This window comes from Mobula hypostoma, chromosome 16, assembly GCF_963921235.1.
Source record: "Mobula hypostoma chromosome 16, sMobHyp1.1, whole genome shotgun sequence".
Lineage (NCBI taxonomy): Eukaryota > Metazoa > Chordata > Chondrichthyes > Myliobatiformes > Myliobatidae > Mobula > Mobula hypostoma.
The window spans coordinates 45,609,530-45,623,107 of NC_086112.1; the positions used below are offsets into that span (position 1 = coordinate 45,609,530).

Below are 13,578 nucleotides of genomic sequence, written 5' to 3' on the forward strand. Positions count from 1 at the left end.
CATGGTGGTAAGGGAGGAAGTGTAAGGGCATGTGTAGCACTTGTTCCACTTACACGGATAAGTGCCAGGAGGGAGATCAGTGGGGAGGGATGGGGGGGACGAATGGACAAGGCAGTTGTGTAGGGAGCGATCCCTGCGGAATGCAGGGGAGGGGGGGGGAGGGAAAGATGTGCTTAGTGGTGGGATCCCGTTGGAGGTGGCGGAAGTTACGGAGAATAATATGTTGGACCCGGAGGCTGGTGGGGTGGTAGGTGAGGACCAGGGGAACCCTATTCCTAGTGGGGTGGCGGGAGGATGGAGTGAGAGCAGATGTACGTGAAATGGGGGAGATGCGTTTAAGAGCAGAGTTGATAGTGGAGGAAGGGAAGCCCCTTTCTTTAAAAAAGGAAGACATCAGCAAGTTGTTCGTTATGTCTCCCCTCTCACTATGAAATGGGAACACCCTTTTTTCCCTTATTAGGGAGAGAGAGAGCCTGTGGCATGTCGAATTACTGGGTGAACCAGTAGTCTTTGGGGTACTGCAAGTCTGTGTCTTTATTGATGCTTCGCTGCATGCTTGAGTGCTCGGTGGGGGGGGGGGCAATGCTTTTTTTGCTGGTGGGGGAGGGGGGATCAGTGCTTTGCTCCTGCTTACACGCAGGAGGGGGGAGCTGGGGGGGGTCTTAGGGTTTCTAACATTTAACTGTCATTCATTCTTTGGGGCACTCCTCTGTTTTCGTGGATGGTTGCAAAGAAAAAGAATTTCAGGATGCATATTGTATACATTTCTCCGGCATTAAATGTACCTTTGAAACCTTTGAAAATTATGAGTATAAACAGGGTAAATGCGAGTGGGCTTTTTCCACTGAGATTGGGTGAGATTTCATGGGTTAAGGGTGAAAGGTGAAATGTTTAAGGAGAACATGAGGGGGGTGAGAGTGTGGAATGAGCTGCCAGCTGAAGTGGTGGATGCAGGTTTGATCTCAACATTTAAGAGGAATTTGGATAGGTTGCATGCGTGGAAGAGTATGGAGGGTAATGGCCTAGGTGCAGATCGATGGGACTGGGCAGACTAGATGGGCTGAAGAGCCTGTGTCTGTGCTGCAGTGTTCAATGACTCCATAAACAAGTTGGAGGGATGCCTGACAAATTCCTTTAAGGAAAACACAGTTAAGGAGTTCATCATCAATGGTATATACAATATAATAACGTTCTTTCTTTTTATTAACTTACTGCAATGTAACATCTGAGTTGCAGTTCAAATCCACCCAGTAGTAACCAATCAGAAAAGAAGAGAAACGTTATGCCACATTTAACTTCATAAATATCTTCCTGTTTGGGAACTAGAAGGCACAGTTAAATTGGCCTATAATTTTTGGGACTTGGCTTTAAGCCCATTCCACTGATCAGATAAAAATTTTCCCAGCTAAGGAGCGACATAGCCCTGTGTCAAAAAGGCTAATGTAAACAAGTCAGCAGCACAAACTTTTCAATTTGACATTCTGAATTCTTTCTCCTAGAAAGACCAAATAATGGCATTAACAACAGAGAAAAATATCAAACTGATACAGAAGTAAATGCATTTAGGTCACAGTAAAACAGCAAATATGCCAGGTATGGGTTTAGGGTTTAGCCTGAAGCCCAGCAGAGGTGCAGTAAGACTTGCACATTCCCATCCTCCAACCTCTGTGCGATTAAGGAATATACGAGGGGTGATGGATAAGTTCGTGGCCTAAGGTAGAAGGAGTCAATTTTAGAAAACCTAGCACATTTATTTTTCAACATAGTCCCCTCCTACATTTACACACTTAGTCCAGCTGTTGTGGAGCATACGGATCCCTACTTTGTAGAAGTTGGCGTCTTGGACTCCAGGAAGTGGTCCACAGCAGGGGTGATTGATAAGTTTGCGGCCTAAGGTAGAAGGAGATGAATTATACAGCTCTTGTTACATGCACGTGCAGTTTAACTCTTTGAGTGATCATGCAGAAAGTTCGAAGTTAATAACTCATCTCCTTCTACCTTAGGCCACGAACCTATCAATCACCCCTGCTGTGGAACACTTTCTGGAGGTCCAAGACGCCGACTTCTACAAAGAAAGGATCCGTATGCTCCACGACCGCTGGACTAAGTGTGTAAATGTAGGAGGGGTCTATGTTGAAAAATAAGTGTGCTAGATTTTCTAAAGTTGCACTGCTTCTACCTTAGACCACAAACTTATCAATTACCCCTCGTATACCATTCTTCCTGACTGCACTTTGTGTACCAACTCACCAAGATCCTGCCATCCACATGCATTTATTAATTTTTCTGTTTGAAAATGCTTTGTTATTCCACCAAAACTAATAGTTTCCCTGTTCCCCCAATACACTTCAACATCCTTGCCCACTCACATAACCTAAGTAAACTTTTGCAAACTTTTCTGTCCTCTTCACTCATCACTTTCCCACCTTGTTTTGTATTATCAACAATTGTATAGTTACATACTGTTCTTTCATCAATTCAACATTATTGAAAAGTGACTGAGGTTCGGATCTTTGCAGAAATCCACAAGTAACAGTAATGCATTATCCCAACTTTATTCCACATTTCAAACAACACTGTATCCACATGACAATATCATTCAGCGCAGATGATGGGACTCGACCCACTTAGTCAATTGTCCATTTTCCTCTATTGATGCTGCATAACCTGCTGAGTTCTTTCAGCTTTTTGTGTGTTGTTCCGGATTCCAACATTTGAGCATCCATGCATTTCCAAATCCTGAAAACCCCAATATGATCTACAACCTTTTGTATGTCTTCTTATCCTTATTTTTGAATATCACCAACATCGAAAATGTTCAAACTTCATACAAATGCAACAAAAATTACATTATGCCACAATTAAGGTGAAGAAATTAGATTCCTTAGTAATGATTTGGCTAGCAGGATAGGCGGAGGTCCCAAATAGCAATCAGTTACTCATTTTTATACCCTTGTGAATTTGTTCATTAAATCACATATCAAGACCTTCATTGACTAGGAACTCAGACACTTTGCCAATGACAACAGCGCCTTTAGTAACTCTCAACAAACAGGAAAGAGCCATTTCAAAGAATAAGGCACTGGACAGAATCCTTCTGGAAAGATAAACTAGAAAATGATAACTTTCTTCACGTGGTGGTTTTTACCATCAAGAATGAATTAGCCTGGTGCCTCAGTACTCCCAGGTGGGACAAATGAACGCTGCGGGATCCTCAGGCTCACTCAAATGCAGAAACCCCAGAAACAGTGGATGAGGCCAAGGGCTTCTGCTTCAATCTTGGAAAACTTTGGCTTCAGGACTAGAGGAAAGCAAAGCGACTCTTCACTGTCATAGTTGGAAGAAAAACAATAAAAACATAAAATACTGAAAAAACTCAGCAGGACAGGCATTGTCTGTTATGATGAACGGTCTTTAACCTGAAATGTTAACTGTTTTCATGGTGCTACTCGAATGTTCATTTACTGCACCCTCGTCTACTACATTCAATAATCTTGATATGGCTTTGTTTCCCAATTGTTACCTTAGCTCCGCCTTTACCATCCCGTCCCTCACTTGGCTCCATCTGCCTTTTTAATCAACCTGTCTGCTTCCACCATCATCAACCTTCACTCCCACCCCCCCAGTCCACCTATCACCTACCAGATTGTCTCATCCCTCTCCCTCCCCTCATTAAACTGGTTATCTTCCTCTTCCACTCCAAGTCCTGATGCAGGGTCTCGCCAAAATATTGTTAATTTCTCCGCCCACCACACTGCAGATGCCATTTGATGCACTGATTCCTCCAACTGTGTTTTTTTGCTACAGGTTCCAGCATCTGCAGTCTCTTGTGTCTCTATTCAACACTCTTTATTCAGCATGTAAAGTCCAAATACCCAAAGGCTCACCTCACTAACAGCCGAGAACAGAAGTTAATTCACATGGAAGGAAGCAAATTCTCTACCACTGGTAGTACCTACAAGAGGCACTGCCTCAAGAAGGCAAGATCTATCACCAAAAATCCCCACTATTCAGCCCGTGCCATCTTTGCGCACGAAGTGCAGAAACCCAGAGTTCCACACCATCAGGTTCAAGACAGCTCCTTCCCTTCAACCATTCAGTTCTTGAGCCAAAATGCTAATCACTACGGTTTAGCAACACTACGACCGCTTTGCATTAAAATGGACCTTTTTTTCTGTCCTGAATTTGCAAAGCAAGTTGTGTATATTTAAGCTTTTCTGGTGATTATTGTTCAGACAATGCTATGGGCCTGTGATGCTGCTGCAAGTAAGCTTTTCATTGCACATGTGCATACATGTACATACATGTACTTCTACGTATGACAATAAACTTGACTTTAAATCTTCAAAGTCAAATTCAAGTCAAAGTAAATTTATTATCAAAGTACATACATATACTGACTATATACCAATCGAGATTCATTTTAGAGTCATAGAATACTCCAGCACAGAAATAAGCCATTTGGCCCATCTAATCCATACTGAATTATTAACCTGCCTAGTCCCATCAACCTGCACCTGGATCATATCCCTCCATGCCCCTCCTATCCATGTACCTATCCAAATTTCTCTTAAATGTTGCAATCAAACCAATACCCACCACTTCCACTGGCAGTTCATGCCACTCTCTCACACCACCCTGAGTGAAGAAGCAACGCCCCCATGTTCCCATTTCGCCTTTCACCCTTAACCCATGACCTTTAGCTCTAGTCTCATCCAACATCAATGGTCCCGAAAAAGGGTCTCAGCCGAAACATCGCCTGTTTACTCTTTTCCATAGATGCTGCCGGACCTGCTGAGTTCCTCCAACATTTCATGTGTATCAATGGGAAAAGCCTGCTTGCATTTAGCCTATCTATATTCCTATTAATTTTGTCTGCCTCTGTCAGATCTCCTGTCAATCTTCTACGTTCCAGGGAATGAAGTCCTGACTATTCACCTTTCCCTAGAAACACAGGTCCTCAAGTCCTGGCAACATCCTTGGAAAGTTTCTCTCAACTAACTCTTTCAATTTTATTAGATTAGATTCAACTTTATTGTCACTGTGCCAAGTACAGATACAAAGCCAATGAAATACAATTAGCATCTGACCAGAAGTGCAAAAGAATAGTGTTATTTACAAAATAACTGCGAATAAAAAGTAAGTGCTACAGCACACAAATATAAAAGTACTGAGACAGTACAATATGGGTGCAATACTGCTTAGCGCTGTGATGTGAGGCTCAGCAGGGTCACAGTCTCAGGGAAGAAGCTCTTCTTGTGCCTGCTGGTGTGGGAGCGGAGGCTCCTGTAGTGCCTACTGGATGGGAGGAGAGTAAAAAGTCCATGGTTAGGGTGAGATGCATCCTTGATAATGCCTTTCGCCCTGCCCAATCAGCATTTATGGTAGATATTCACAATGGAGGGCAAATGGGTGCCAATAATCTGCTGGGCAGTTTTCACCACCCGCTGGAGTGCTTTGCGGACCGATACGGGACAATTGCCATACCACACTGAGATGCAGTTGGTGAGTATGCTCTCAATTGTACAGCGGTAAAAGTCCATCAGTATCCTGGGACAGAGGTGAGCTTTTTTGATGCTTCGCAGGAAATAAAGGTGCTGTTGCGCCTTTTTGATCAGGATGGAGGAGTTCAGGGACCAGGTGAGATCCTCGGAAATGTGGACACCAAGGAATTTGAAGCTTAATACACCCTCCACTACAGCTCTGTGATGTAGATGGGGACGTGAGTGTGGCTCCTAGCATGCCTGAAGTCCACAAGAATCTCCTTGGTCTTCTGGGTGTTAAGGGCCAGGTTGTTATCGGCACACCACGTGGCCAGGTGCTGGACCTTATTGTTATATTTCCTGCAGGTAGGTGATCAGAACTGCACACAATTCTCCAAATGCACCAATGCCTAATACATCTTCAATATGACACCCCAGCTCCTGTACTCAGTACTTCGATTTATGAAGACTAATGTGCCAAAAGCTCTCTTTATGACCCTATCTATCTGTGATACTACTTTCAAGGAATTATGGATCTATATTTGCAGATGGCTCTATTCTACTGCTCTCTTCAATGCTCTACTGTTCACCATGGAAACCTTACCCTGGTTTGTCCTCCCTTCTGCCATTTCCAGTACATTTTTTCCAGCTGGTCCAGATCCCGCTACAAGTGTTTATAGCCTTCCTCACTTTCCACTATGCCTCAATCATGGTGTCGTTCACAAATTTACTGAATAAGTTTACTACATTATCATCCAGATCATTGACACAGATGCCAAACAACAACAGGCCCAGCACCAATCCCTGCATTACACCACTCGTCACAGGCATCCAAGTCAGGTCAAGTCACTCTTTATTGTCATTTCAACCATGACTGCTGGTACAGAACATAGTAAAAATGAGATGTTTTCCAGGATCATGGTGCTACATGAAACAATTCAAAAACTACACTGAACTACGCAAGAAAAAACACAAAACCTACACTAGACTACAGACCTACCCAGGACTGCATAAAGTGCACAAAACAGTGCAGGCATTACAATAAATAATGAACAAGACAATATGCACAGTAGAGGGCAGTAGGTTGGTGTCAGTCCAGGCTCTGGGTATTGAGGAGTCTGATGGCTTGGGGGAAGAAACTGTTACATAGTCTGGTCATGACAGCCCAAATGCTTCGGTGCCTTTTTCCAGATGGCAGGAGGGAGAAGAGTTTATATGAGGGGTGCGTGGGGTCCTTCATAATGCTGTTTGCTTTGCGGATGCAGCGTGTGATGTAAATATCTGTGATGGCGGGAAGGGAGACCCCAATGATCTTCTCAGCTGACCTCACTATCCGCTGCAGGGTCTGCAATCCGAGATGGTGCAACCAGGCCTTGATGCAGCTGCTCAGGATGCTCTCAATACAACCTCTGTAAAATGTGGTGAGGATGGGGGGTTGGGAGATGGACTTTTCTCAGCCTTCGCAGAAGGTAGAGACACTGCTGGGCTTTCTGTGCTATGGAGCTGGTGTTAAGGGACCAGGTGAGATTCTCCGCCAGGTGAACACCAAGAAATTTGGTGCTCTTAACGATCTCTAACGTTGATGTTCAGCGGAGAGTGGTCGCTCCATGCCCTGAAGTCAACAACCATCTCTTTTGTTTTGTTCACATTCAGAGACAGGTTGTTGGCTCTGCACCAGTTTGTTAGCCGCTGCACTTCCTCTCTGTATGCTGACTCATCGTTCTTGCTGATGAGACCCACCATGGTCGTGTCATCGGTGAACTTGATGATGTGGTTCGAGCTGTGTGTTGCAGCACAGTTGTGAGTCAGCAGAGTCAACAGCAGTGGACTGAGCACACAGCCCTGGGGGGGCCCCCATGCTCAGTGTGATGGTGTTGGAGATGCTGCTTCCAATCCGGACTGACTGAGGTCTCCCAGTCAGGAAGTCTAGGATCCAGTTGCAGAGGGAGGTGTTCAGGCCCAGTAGGCTCAGTTTCTGAGGATTGATTGTGTTGAATGCTGAACTGAAGTCTATGAACAGCATCCAGTTAGAGAGGCAATCATTTATTACCACTCTCTGGCTTCTGCCTTAAAGCCAGGGTTGAATCCAACTTATTACCACATCCTGAATGTCAAGCAACTGAACCATCTTGACCAACCTCCCATGCAGGTCCTTGCCAATGGCCTTGCTAAAGTCTACATATTCAACATTCACTGCCTTGACTTCATCATCTTTCCAAGTAACTTCTTCAAAAAACTCCGTAGGATTGGTTAGACACAACCTACCACACACAAAGCCAGGTTGATTATCCATAATCAATCCCTGTCTATCAAAATACTTTTTCATCTGGTCCCTTAAAATAACTTCCAATAATTTTCCCACCACCGATGTCATGCTCACAAGCCTATAAATTCCCAGCTTATTCTTAGAGCCTTTCTGAAACAATGGAACAACGTTTGCTATTCTGCAGTCTCCTGCACCTCACTTGTTGCTAGGGATGTTTTAAATATCTCTGCTGGGTTCCCTGCAGTTTCTGCATTAACCCACATGGTTCAAGGCAACACTTTGTCAGGCCCTGAGGATTTATCCACCCTAATTTGCCACAAGACAGCAGACACCCTCTCCTCTGTAATCTGTATATAGTCCATGACTTCACTGCTGTGTTGCCTCACTTCTATAGTCTCTGTGTCCACCTCTTGAATAAATACAGATGCAAAACATCTATCTGATGAGTAAATATAGATGCAGGCATTCTTGTAGACATATACAATAAAATAAAGAAATACAACAGAATTTACGAAATATTATACGTAAATAAAGACTGACAAACTACCAGCATGCAAAAGAAGACAAACTGTATACAGTAAATAAAAAAATAGTACTGAGAATATGACCTTCAGAGTCCTTGAAAGTGAATCTGTAGGTTGTGGAATCAGTTCAGAGTTGAGATGAGTGAAGTTATCCAAGCTGACTTAACAAGGATAGAGACCCCTAGACCTCCCCTCTTTAAATCAGCTATAGGTGATACACTTCTCAACACAGAAGCAGACGACATCTGTTGGAAATAGTGTTTTGAAGGATTCTTCGACCATGACTCTGTCCTGGACTCAAATCTCACATCAAAATATCCTTGTCTAGTCATAAAAAGGCCAGAAGCTAACTGAACAAAAAATCATAAATTTACAACCTCATCTCTAACAACCACCGCTTTCTCAGAAGAAAATGCCTAGGGACTTCAGGAGCTTGTAATCATGACCATCACCAAGAAAGCAGATAAATCCAACGGTATTAAAAACAGAGAAAGTCAGCACCGTCACTGCCTCTTCCCGTTGGCTGAACAGCTGCTTCTGGAATCACAGTGTGGATTCAGTTCATCTAAGGAAATTGGACATGATCTTTATTGCATGTCAACTCCAGGATAAGTGCAGGAAGCAACATCAAGCTCTATTTACGTCCTTTTTGTACTTTACAAAAACCTTTGACTCCCTCAATTAAGCAGTTCTTTTCAAATTTGACATCTGTAGCAGTCGACTATCTCTGCCATGTGACAGTATACAAGCCAGGATCTTAACAAAGAGGTCCACAAATAACCCAATCATGATGCATACTGAGTCAATGAAAGTTACAATACCATCCCAACCTTTCTTGCTGGAAAGCTGTACGTCACGTCTAACAGATTTCCTGCTGGAATGAAACCAACTTTTAGGATAAATGAAAAAACATTCAAACAATATCACCACCTCTCCAGAACCCACATTATCTCACCTTAAAATATCTTGAAATTAAATATGGAAGCATTCAAGAGAACAGTTTTACTCTTAACATTCATAAAACAAAGGTCATCTACCAATCTGCCTCCACTGTACGACAGTTCCCTCAATGATAAAGACCCGTGACAAGACCCTGTAAAACACAATTACACTCCACAACTCAGGACCCCTCAATGAAGGAAGTCAATGCTGATGAAATTCACCATTGCTTCAATGCACCAAGTCAGCTTTTAGCCACCTGAGAAAAGGACTTCAAATCTAGCAGAAAGCTTATGGTACATCAGGCAGCTGTGATCCCTGGCCACTTGGATCCTTCAGAGCATAGATTACCAACAGATTACACTTTAAAGCACTGGAAAGTTCTCAGCAATGCTGGCTATGTAAATCCCTCCACTAGCAGGATAAGTGAACCAATATCAGTATCCCCAGCACAGATGTGCTCATGTTGGTGGGCCACATCACTCACAAGTCCACATCGGTGAATCTGCAGTACAAAGCATCAGTTAATGCTGAATATTAACATATCGAATGAACTTTCCTGGGCCCAGCACATTGATACAATCACAAGAAAGTCACTCCAGTCATACACAGAAGGATTCTTCTCTGGGAGTTTCATCATCTGAGCGAAGTAAGGGGACAGGTACCTGGCATAATTCATCTTGTCATAGGCAAAGCACCATGGGATCATGGTTCTTATAGCATGGAGGTGCAACTCCCAGTCCCCCTCACAGAAAGCTACCAACGCTGCAATGCTATCAACATATTTTCTAGCACTAGGGGTGTATACCTTGCCAAAAATCACTGTAAGAATTATTCCCCCCAGATGGTACCGGTGGCCCAAATGTGGGGTCCTGGCTTATGGACAAAGATCGAGGAGGTTTAGCATATCATCTAACACAGCAGTCCCCGACCACTGAGCCGCAGACTGGTACCGGGCCGCAAAGCATGTGCTACTGGGCCGTGAGAAAATGATATGAGTCAGCTGCACCTTTCCTCATTCCCTGTCACGCACTGTTGAACTTGAACATAGGGTTGCCAACTGTTCCGTATTTGCCTGGACATCCTGTATATTGGGCTAAATTGGTTTGTCCCATACGGGACCGCCCTTGTCCCGTATTTCCCCTGCTAAGGTAGAGCGTTCCCATGAAACCTTTCGTGCCGAAATAGTATGAAGCGAGAAGCAATTACCATTAATTTATATGGGAAAAATTTTTTGAGCGTTCCCAGACACAAAAAATAACCTAACAAATCATACCAAATAACACATAAAACCAAAAATAAATAATACTAATATATAGTAAAAGCAGGAATAATGTGATAAATACACACCCTATATCAAGTAGAAATAACGAATGTACAGTATAGTCGGGAAGTTTAAGCGAAAACCGATTTGTGGGGAAAAAAATTGGTATGTACGCACTTGCGCACATCAGATGCGCACGTCACACACACGCACACAGGTGCCCGCGCAAGCCTTCATGGCCATGGTAGTCTTTCCTGGGGTAAAGTGTCCTGGGATTTGACTGCTACTTTTGTCCCTTGTTTAGGAGTGAGAAAGTTGGCAACCCTAACTGTAAAAGACACATTGAGGTGAGTTTAACCCTACTTGAACACCACCACCCCCCCCACCCCGGTCGGCCGGTCCGCAAGAATATTGTCAATATTAAACCGGTCCGCGGTGCAAAAAAGGTTGGGGACCCCTGATCTAACATAGTTCCAGATATGTTCCAGTATGAAAATATCCTGTCTGGTTGCATCATGGTCTGAGATGGCAATTCAAACGCACAGGAATATAAAAGGTGCAGAAAGTAGTGGACTCAACATAATATATCACTGGCACTCCCTACCATCAGTAGTATCTAAAGGAGGCACTACCATCTAGGCCATAACATCATCTCACAGTTGCCATCGGGCAGGAGATACAGAAGCCTGAAACCCCATACCATCAGGTTCAAGGACAGATAGTTCCCCTCAACAATTTAATTCTTGAACCAAACTGCACAACCCTGATGAGCCCCGATGGCATCACCAAAATTGCCGACGACACCACTGATTTTGGACAAATCACAGATGGTGATGAGTCTGCTTACTGGGTCACCTGGTTGAGTGGTGCTGTTAAAATAACCTGAAACTGAACGTCAGCAAAACTCAACAGCTGATTCAGGAAGAGGAAGGAGGGCAAACATGCATTGGGGGATTGGTGGTGGAGACTCTGCAGTTTTAAGTAACTGTGTGTTAACACATCAGCGACCTGTCTTTGGCCCAGCACATAGATGTAATCATAAGGAAAGCACGGCAGCACCTTTACTTCCTTAGGAGATTAAGCAGTTGTGCCTTATCATCAAAACTCCAACAAGCTTCTACAGATGTGCTGTTGAAACTACCCTGACTGGCTGCATCGTGGCCTGGTATAGCAGTTCAAATGCATAGGAACACAAGAAGCTACAGAGAGCAGTGGATTCTGCCCAACCCACCAAAGGCACATCTCTCCCCATCATCAGTATTATCTACAGGATACATTGCTTCAAGAAGACATTTGTTATCAAAGATCCCGGCAATCCAGACTGTGAACTTCCCTTCAATCATTCAGTTCCTGAACCAACTGGCAAAATCTTACTCACTACTGATTAATAACATTATGAACACTTTGACTATTGTGTTTTCTTTAAAAATGTTCTGTACAATTTATGTTTATTTGTAAATGCTGCTTATATGCTACATGCCTGTGATGCTACTGTTAAGTATTTTTTTCATTACACCTCTGCATATATATGACATGTGCATTATGCATATGACAATAAACTTGGAGTACAGCAACAGTATGAGCACTTTGTACTACAGTGAACTTTTTAAAAATTCTGTTCTGTTTTGCAATATTTTTGTATAACTCATGTATAGTTTGCTGCTCTTGTGTATGTTGTATATCTAATACTATGCGCCTGCAATGTTGCTGCCAGTAAGCTTTTCATTGCTCCTATGCATACGTGTCCTGTAGAAATAAAGTCCCGTTTTGACTTTGGCTCTGTCACAGCAAGACGACAAAGATAATGATTGAAAAATGTTTTGAAAAGTAAAACATCTTCACCAAATTCCTGGCCCGTGACACTCAAAATAGAGATGTTGCGTTAGGAATGGTTTTGAGAACGTCGTGTCCATTCGCTGGGAGCATCCGGCTAGACCAAAACAAACCGCAACAGGAGCCTCGCAAGCTACCTACCTACCCACTGACGTCCACCTTTCTCCTTCAAGATAGTTCTCAAAACCTACCACTTTGATCAAGCTCTTTCTTGATCGTCTGTCCCAAAGTCCTCAGAGCGGTAGAAGCCGTTTTATGATTGACTGTGAAGCATCTGGGAACGTTTTATATCACGTCAATCGCGCTGCATGGATGGAAGTTATTGTTATACAAGAAAAACCTTACACAGTAATTGCTTACAAATCCCAGCAACAATTTCTAACTGTAAAGCAATGTCCTTTAGGAACATTTAAGTTGAAAGAACCTGATCGTGAGTAATCAACAACGGTTGAAAGCATAGTGGGCTAAGCTCGTAGCCATAATTTCAGAGACAGGATTTTTCCTTCGGCCAAATATTTCTGGCAACGTTTATAATTTCAAACCTGAATTATTAATGTCACTGACCTGCAAACCGATTCTTCCCAACTGCACCCGGAAACTGCTCGAGATTCCCGCCTGGCTATGATTGGCAGATGACGTCACGCTACGCGGTCCAATCAAACAAACGTAGGCCGTCCCTTTGCTCCCGCCCGTCCTTGGCTTCGGGTTAGCCAACAATTTCGTTGATAAGTATTAAGAATCTGACTGAAATAATGCTGATATCCGTTATGAGTCTTAAACTGCAAAAGAGAACACCAAATTTCAAAATCTTAGATCAAATGGTACATTCTAACGCCGCATGCAGTATTAAAAATTGCCCTGAGATTATGAAAATGCTGCTTTGCCAAAGTTTGCAGGTTTATGTAAACCACTCGACCAAAAATGTTTCAATATCACATTAATAGCTCTGGAGCATGTATTGTAACTTCCATTTGCACCTCAAAATATTAGCATGAACTAGCTGGAATTTTAGGACTATTAGATTGCCCTCTCCGCTGCAGGCTAGCACATTTCCAGATTTATGAAATTCACTTTCAGACTTGCAAGGGAGGCATAGGAGCTTGCAGCATTTCAGGTATACGGTATTGTTAAATGAAAGAAAAATGGCAAATGCTGAAAATATGAAATTAAAACACAAAATGTCGGAAATGCCAAGTCCAGCTGCATTTGTGGATAGAAAAACAGAGCTAACGCTTCAACTGGGAGATAATGGGGTCCCTTTCTCCACAT

The 13,578-nt window shown here is 43.2% G+C and overlaps 1 protein-coding gene across 1 annotated transcript in view; it reads right to left on the reverse strand.

Moving 5' to 3' along the window:
• fancc (FA complementation group C) overlaps positions 1-12,916 on the reverse strand; it is a 181,488-nt gene extending 168,572 nt beyond the window's left edge. The window contains exon 1 of the mRNA XM_063068860.1: positions 12,874-12,916. The gene's annotated coding sequence lies outside the window, so the exon portion shown is untranslated. The remainder of the gene's footprint in view (positions 1-12,873) is intronic.
• Positions 12,917-13,578: the final 662 nt, after the last annotated feature.